We start from the raw sequence: 9058 nt of genomic DNA, 5'->3' as shown, positions 1-9058 counted from the left end.
CTTCAAAGAAAATATAGACCTAAGCTTGCTTTCCTAAAATAATTTTGCTTTTGTGGCTGAACTGCCACTCTCTCTTCTCCTGTCCAAATACAGTTTTGAACATGGCAGCCACTTTCAATCATGCTTCAAATAATGAAACTAAGTTTTGGTAAAGGTCAGTTTATAACTACATTACTATGAATACAGGACAGCTGAATTGTAACTCTCTGCATAGCAATTTTTCCTTCCATTTTCATCCTCCCGAAACAAAATTTTGTAAAGAACCCTTGAGAGAATTGCATGGAATAAGGGAGGGAGGATATTTGGGGGGAAGAAAGAGAGTTCTTATGAAACAATCTCACTCAATAAGATAAATCATGCTACACCTAAACAAAAACAAACAAAAACGTGTGAAGAAAAAACAGGGCTCAGGCAGCTAAAATAATGTTATAATGTAAAAATTGTGCCAATGAAGATCTGCAGTTTTAGACGTTTTAAGGTCCCCTCTTTTTTTTTTTTTTGGTAATAGCAGATATTCTAGATAATCCAGTCTTTTTCTTGATGTATCAACTGATACTGTGCTAGAGATTTCTAGCCTTTAGCACATCCCTGTACCCATGCATGAGAGGAACAATGAACAGTTATTCAACTGCTTATTTTGAATTTTTGAATTTTGTTTAATTAGTTTTACCAAATTACATTTGGTATCTGGGAGGAAGGCCCATCTTGTGTGTGTCTAAGGGGGGTAAGAGGGAGGGAGGGAAGTAAAGAGAGAGAGAGAGAGAGAAAGCGAGAGAGTAAGATAAATTCAACATTAAAACAGAAAATCTGATAACGTATTTTTATTCAATTTTATTACATGTAACTTAAATTGGGTTCCTATGTAACTATGCAAATGTCTGTAGGTATGGGTTATTGATAATGTGATGGAAGTTTTGGAGTAGTTGAAAAAATGTTGTAAGTATGGTATTTCTCATAATGATTTTCAAATTATTTTTTCACTCTATGAGGAGAAAGCTTTAATTATTTGGAAAAAAAAAAACCCAAACAAACAGAATGCCATTATGTAGGAATTGTAAAAACATCTTTAGTTTTTCACTAAAATGGAAAGATTAACTCATTAATTTGGAGAGTATCAAGGCAGATCATATTCCACCAAAATAAAAGACAAGGAGGATTTGTGCATAGGAAAGTTGGGTTTTCATTCCAAAAAAAAAAGACTTTCAAAATTTACAGATAGTGCTCACAAAATCTATGATAATTTTTAATATAGTGCAACATAAATCCTAATGAAATCTTTTGGCTGAGTGAGGGTGCTTTTGACATATTCTGATATAAAATTTGACTCCTTTTCTTTACTGTAAATCATAAAATGAAGAAGAATCAAATCTGTCTTCGTACATCTTCAAATTCAGTTATGTGTTTTTTCTTATTTGGACTGAATGCTCTTCTGAACAAGGAAGCATCTAGCATACTGTCAGCAATATACAAATACTGTATTTTTAATTTCCACCACTTTTCCATGGCCTTTCTTTGTGCAATAAATTTTTCTGACCATGAAAAGCATGTCAAAGTGTTGTAATTCAAAATGGTCATATAATTGTTCTTAAATAAACAAACCATTTATTTTCAAAAGGGAAGTTTTAATAGCTACCAGGCAAGACACACGGTTGGGAAAGAATTCTTTCCTCTGCCAGACTTGCCTGTTGACATGAATTTATTTTCTCAACAGGTAAAAACATGTTCTAAATAGTCTTTATTATTACAAGATAGCAGAACACAGGCCAGTTTATTTGTTCTGGTGTTAGAGAGAACATTGTTCCCAAACAACTGAAAATGAATACCTACTATTTCATAGAAATCATTTAACCCAAAAGAATAAGAATTGAGGAAATAACAATGAAAATGTTTTGTTAGTCGTGGTAATAAAGAACATCATGATATCTACCAGCAATGTGGAATCAACAATATATATTTTTGTAATATCTGTTCAAGGGAAACACTCGTATTTTATTTCCATGTCTGTGTTCTTGCATTTGCTCAACATATTGGAGAGTAAAAGAATGGAAACCACAATTCTAGATGAATTAAATGAGCAGTAACAGAGCCTTTTACGTTACAGCATTTGTTTTCCCTAGAATATTTAGAATGCATTGATAGAGCTCAGGTACTGTGCCTGTGGCGTTCCATTGGAGATTCTTCTCTTCAGCTCTAATGTTCTGCTACAGTCTACCCCTGCTCACCATTCCCAAAACTGTTACTCCTCACACCAATATCTGAATGCCTTTTGTAAGTATAACATTTTGTTCTGTCAGAGCTGCTTCTTCTTGCTCTTGAAATGGTATGCCCAGAAAGGGGATTGGAACCACAGGCTGCCCAGTCTGTGAACATTCCTGTCATGTTCCTTTAGTTCACTTCTCATCTCAGAAGAACAAGCTAATTTTTTGCTCATTTTTTGTGAGAAGTGAGTTCTCTTTGGCAGTTGTAACAGAGGTAGAAAGAGCAGAAGTATCCAGGCAAGTATTCTGTATCTAAATTTTGAAAAATTGGAAATATTTGCACTTATTTCTGGGTTGTGGGTTTGGTTTGTTTTTTTGGTTTTTTTTTTTTTTTTTGGTTGGTTTTGGGGTTTTTTTTTTTGGTGGGGGGAGGGTGGGTTTGTTGGTTTTTAAAAAACTATTTATGAAGTAGTCAACTCGGAAAGCAAAAATGGAGCTTTCAAAACCAGGAAGTACTTTGAAATGAGTGTGAGTATGCTTGTTATTTCCTCAGAGCAGGTCTGCGAATTGGGAATTTGGTAAGGCTTCAAACATTTAGCTAAAATCCATATGCTCAGAGGAAGGTTAAATTTTTGTTGAAGTGCTTCTTTAAAGAGGGTATAAAACTTTACAGTGATAGTGGCTTTTTTGGATGCTTAATTAAGTTTTGTTGTTGAATACACAGTGCTCATCAAAATTTTTCTTTTCCAAGTACCTGAGGGCCCTCTTAATCTTTGTTTAGTGCAGGATGAAATCCAGCTTGTCATTGCTACATCTTCAGTTAACTAAGACAGTTCCTCTTAATTCCACCCTAATGGAAAATGGACTGCATCAGAAACATAATGGTGATACACAAACACTGAATAAACAACCTTAGGGCCAAATTCATGTTTGTTTGCTTGCAGAAGAAGAAAAATACAGCCTTTACATAAAAACTGCAAGCAAACCATCTCATAGCTCACTTTTCTGTCCTTCCTCAGCAAGCCATAAACACCTGTGTATAAGTTCCTTTTACCTTTTTCTTGTACAGAATTAAGATGGATTTTTTTTCTTCCTGTCTTAATGACAGCCAGATTAAAGACCTGTTAGTTGTCACTTGCATACCTGAGACTGTTTGTCTTAAGGAACCCGGGTAGCTCTGAGGTTCTGCAGACCCTGAGCAAAGGCTCTGAGCAGCTAAAGGACGTTCTTAAGGCACCTATAATGGCAGTTGTGAGAACAGACTGGACTGAATTATCTAATGAATATGTCACCCAACACTACTGGCAGGAAGATAAACAGATTCCTCTTACAGGTAAATGGTTCTCACAAATTATTACCTGAATTTCAGTGCATCCAGTTTTGTTGTCCTTGCAAAGGTCACAATTTTTAATCCATGCAAAATTATGTTGCCATGGGAGCCCCTGGTCTGGCACTTTATGCAACATGATAGTTCATATTAAATGAACTTAGAACATTAGTTGAACACAGGCAAGTGACAAATGAGCCAAAATGCTTTTATGTTAGTGATATCCTGCACTAGATGGTGCTCTGTATGTGGGTTTTATTAGGCAACACTACATTCATTAACTAATACAACATTTCTTCTGATTAAATTAATTATTAAATGATAAAAAATAAGGGAAAAATATTTAGGTTAACTTTGTCCTTAACTATTTTTTAAAATAATACATGAGTACCTGAGGTTACCTCAATGGTAGAAATTCACAGCATCTAATTCACTTGAGGTACAGCTCATTTACGTAGGTAAATTGTGGTTTTGTTTTTTTTTCCTAAGTCTCCCATTACAACAGTAGTTTGTGTCTTCTGAAGAAGCAGAAACAAAACTATGCAATTTCCAAACACTACTTGAACTAATTTATCTGTACTACTGCATTCCTGCTGTGATTCCTCTACTGCTCTTCCCTGTTGGGATATCTTCTATTTTTCACATCTCAACTACTAGGAAATTCAAGGCAACTTCCCTGTACTGAGGCCCATCTTTATATCATAACACAAATAATACAGCATTTGAATGTTTCTTGTGATCAAGAAACTGAGATTATGTGAATGCTTGTGGCACAAGCAGGATTAAGTGCTTGGGCCATACTGAATTCACTGCAGGGAGAACAGGAATCCATCTCCTGCCAAAATGCCATAGACTCATCTGGGAAAAATACTTCCTTACAGAAATCAGTGGGTTATTCATGTACTCAGCAAATATAAAATTCATGTTGCATGTCACTGCTAGATGTCTTGCAAGTCCTATTTAAGTTTGAATTGTTAATGCTTGCAAGACATGCAGTCACATTGCCTTGTGATAAAAGGGTTTTTAATGATTGCAATGTATCTCTTTTCAAAAAATTTTCTAATAACTTTGAGTATTTGATTTTAAATATATCATTGAAATTTTTGAAATAAGGCTATTTCAAATTGTTCCAGTTCTCTGTCACTGAATCCTACCTCTGTTACACATCAAGCTTAATGAAAGATCAAGCACAGGTCTCATCTATTTCTCTAACTTTTCCTAACAAGGGGTTAAGTATCTTATGAATTGATTTCACTAACCCTCTGACTCAATAGAGGAGAAAAAGAAAACAGAAAAATCATACCCATCTGGAAGAACAAAAGCCCCTCAAGCTAAAATTTCTAAGCAAAAAGCTCTTGGATACTGAAGGAAGGGAAGGGCTTCCTTCTTATGTTTACACAACCTGAATAAAACAAGTCATTAATAATACAACTTGGAAAAAATAGTCATTAAATATTTGCAATCCATGATAATAACTTAAAGTCTTTCTATTTCCCTTTAATATTCCCAACTTCCCAAAGCATTTGAGCTACTAAATCTGACATTAAAGTTTCATACATATGAAAATAACTGGACACCTTTCCTGCTGTGCTTTTTTCTCTCCCCAAAAGAATTAAGAAAATTAATCTCATGCAAATCAATAGAGTCCAGTAAAGTTACTGTGGGGATTAATTATGCATGTCATCTGTTTCTCAAGCAGCTCATTTCTATTGTATCTCAAAGAAAACACAGCTCTAACAACAGACCTTTTCTGTTATTCTACTTTCTCATTAAAAAGACATCAACCACATTCATTATTTAGTATTCTAGAGTGAGTGTAGCCCTGTTAGTCTGGATGTGCTCTGTAATTCATCATATACTAATGACCAACCATCTTCTCTCATGTTACTGGAACAATAAAAATATTTATGTATGTCCAGCAAGAGCTGGGAAAAGCTCCAACCAAGAAGACAAGAAAGAAATGGCCCAAAACATCTCAGGTGTACATGTTGATGCATGTGAGAAGAGGCTATATATTCTCTAGAGAGGTCACATGGTGTCTTTGTAATTTGTACACTAATTAACCCTCAACCCCAAAATTCAAGTGAAATTAAGACATCCTGCAGCTTTTCAAAGAACACCATCAGGAAAGACGAGCGATGAGGCTCATCCAACATAGGAAAAATTTCTGACACAAATAAGAAAGAGTGTTATGAAATTCACCGTTGAGATATTCTGGTACATCAAACAGTGACTGTACAGACTTCCTTAGAAAACAGCACCACCATAATGATTTCAGCAGATGAAATTTAATTTAATGAGTATTTACTTTTAGTTCTTACTTAATGGGCATCTTCTTCGTATAAGACAGCTTTAAAGAAAATACTCAACTCTGTATCCTAGACATCTCTCATGAAAAGCTCTTATGAGAAAATACAAAAGACTACCTGCTTCACAAGGACAGATGCCACGTTATGGTTCTGTACAATATCAGTGAGGACACTGATATTTTTTAAGTACATAGTGGAAGCTGATGTCTGGCAGCTGCCTTGTCTCTGTTGTCTCTGTTATTCACCTCCATTTTTTTACCAGGATCTCCTTTCAGTTGAATAGCATTGGAACCCAAAGCGTAAAATGAGACTTGGGAGAAGTCAGCTGCTAATAAAAGGTTCCACTGTCCTTTCTTGCTGACCCAATAATTTAAATGCAAGCAAGTCTGATGTGATATCAGAGAAAGCCTTAATTGAGGGGTACTTATGCTTACTCATTATAAACAAGTAAGTTTCAGCAGACTGCTTTCTTGGAAATGCTGTGATATACACCCTCAGATACAAATGTGTTTCTTACATTATTTTAAGCAAAGCCTGGATTCTTCTCTGAAAGAAAAAAGTACTGCAGTAGTGTTTATTTCACTGCCTATTTTACCATCCAGTCATTGTGTTAAGAAAACAAGTGACCAAAATGAAAAGCCCTTCTTTGGGACACAGAGATTTTGAGATCAAGAAAAATCTGGAACCTTCTGACTCATGGATCTCATTTTATAAAGAATAAGCACAAAATATATATTTTTTTCAGTTTAAGAAGTGAAACCTAGAATTTGAAGATGTGAAAGTAACAGTAACATTTTTCCCCATGACTTATATTCTCTGAATCATGTAGCAAGTAACTGAATTTTTTCATACTACCCTCATGTATGGGAAATATAATTTAAAACTTTTACAGAAAATACTGAAACCTCTTTAGAAAACATGCAATTCAATAATTATATTTTATTCTATTACTAGCCTAGGCTGATAGTTCTGACTGATCCTCGTCTATAAGCAAAAATCTTCAGGTTATTCACTAGAATAAAACCTTATTAACAGCAGTTCCTAAAATAAACCCCTGATAAGAAGAGAGGTTAAGGCTTTTGTGTACCCTTTGCATACAGGTTTATGTTAGGAGAACAGTTCCTTTTCAGAAGCATTCTACACAATGATTAATTCAGTCCCTGGGAGGGAGGTACTTTGAAAGTGTTCCAGAGTACATTTAAAATGCCCACCATTCTCCCTGAAAGATATCTGTGCTAGCTTGCATCCAAGCTGTGTATGTAAAAGAAAGAAGTGCTGGCTATACCAAAAAGCTCCACTACACTTAGCCTTTATTGTCTTCAGTTTCTGGGCTGGCAGGATTAATTAAGGAATTCTGAAGTTTTGACTTCCACAGAGAGTGCTGAGGAGGAAGAAGTAATCAGCTCTAGTTGGTACCACCATCCATTATACCAATACTCACAGAGACAGGATCAGTAACTCTTAATAAAAGCACTGCCTGTTACTACCCTTTTAAACACTGCAAGCTGCTCACAGTAAATGGCAAATAAAACCCAGAAGTACAAGTTAGTGTGCATAGTATGATATTGCAGTCAATTTTCTATGATACATACAAAGTAGGGGAAATACAGGGATTCCTTGGGGAATTCTAGCCATTCTAGGTTTAGAAAATGCTATCTGTTACCACAGTTTCCATTTCAGACCATGGAAAATTATAAAAACTGAAAAATGCCCATGGATAGGAGGTTCAGGAAGAAATTGTGGTTAAGGAGGGCGCCATGTGGGACAGCACAGATGAGTATTCTTCCGCTGCACATTCCAGCTCTGACTCAGAAGCTCATCACAACAGAAAACGTGTTTTTTTTATGATTCCTTGTGCAAACTAACTGACATCTGCCTTCAAAACACTCCAACACTGCACCTTGGTGGCATATCTGTGTGCTAGTCTTAATTTCAGCTATAAGAAAGCAAGGAGCTAGTCACAAAAAACCAAGTATGTTTGTCCGTCTACCAATTTAACTTTTCTTTGCACTGTCCAGGACTACTGACCTATCCAAAAAAGGAACTGAGGTTAAATCAACAGAAGAAATACATTGCACAGACACTGCTAATGCTAATAATTTTTTAACTTTGTATGCCTGGTGTTTCCTTTTTTCTTACAATTCATTATACTTCAAATTAACACTTAAGACTGCACAATAACCAAAATAAGACATCTAAAATAGTAATTCAACATTTATCTATTTTATTAATAACTATATTTACATTGCCATTACAGTATGAAATATCAACAACACATAATTTCACAGATAAATCATATTGAATCCCAGGTGAAGAGTGCTGTAGACACATAATACATGTCTGATCTGTCTCATTCACCTGTAATTCTCCAATAAAATAATGCTGTTCTTATTTCAGATATACCAGGTTCAACAGTAATCTTGTCCAGTTTGTAAAGGTGAGTAGCCTGAACCCTTGACAGGGATAAATTTTCCTCTGTAAGGTCTGTCCAACCATTAATACTATGCCAAGAACAACAGACTTAGGATTTTTTCCCTAGCAAAGCTTCCTTGATAAGTTACAAGTATAGGGGGAAAGAAAATTAATACATCAGGCCTGTTTTAAGGAAGATAAGGACTGGCTCAGAAATGAGTTCATGTTAAGATCTCTAAATTATCTAGGCTGCTATAGTTTCTTATTTGCACCTGATGTGTTTTAGCCCATGTTTTGGCTAAAACACATCAGGTGCAAATAAGAAACTTTTTTCCCTCCCATGGGATTATTTTCACTCTGAATTCCATCTGTATTTCCTAATCTTCTTCCTTGTGGTATGGTTTACCACCCAGAAGGGAAAAGAAATATGACATTCATTTTCTCGCTCCCAGTGGATTAATAACATTTCTTGAAAATGGCAGCCAGAAAAGACTTGTGCTTCCTTGCTTTTCCCTGACATCTTACTGTCCATTCAGTAACCTTTCATGCACAGAGAACATAATTCAATTTGAACCACCAAATCAAAAGCACATGCTATCCTTGCATTAATGTTTGAATTCATTTTTCTGTGTTAGAGGGGATGGGAAAGAGAAGGGGAAGGGGTTTAACTCCCCAGTTACCTGGCTTAGAGCAGTGAGGGGTAACTTCTGTCATAGGCTGCTGCAGTACAGCTTCCCCACAGTATTTTGTTCTGTCCTTTCTCAGGAAGGCTCAGGAGGGGACATCTTGTTGCCACAGAGAACTGGTTCAAG

This window comes from Melospiza georgiana, chromosome 5 (assembly GCF_028018845.1).
Source record: "Melospiza georgiana isolate bMelGeo1 chromosome 5, bMelGeo1.pri, whole genome shotgun sequence".
NCBI classification, from domain to species: domain Eukaryota; kingdom Metazoa; phylum Chordata; class Aves; order Passeriformes; family Passerellidae; genus Melospiza; species Melospiza georgiana.
Note: the sequence above shows the minus strand (reverse complement) of the source record.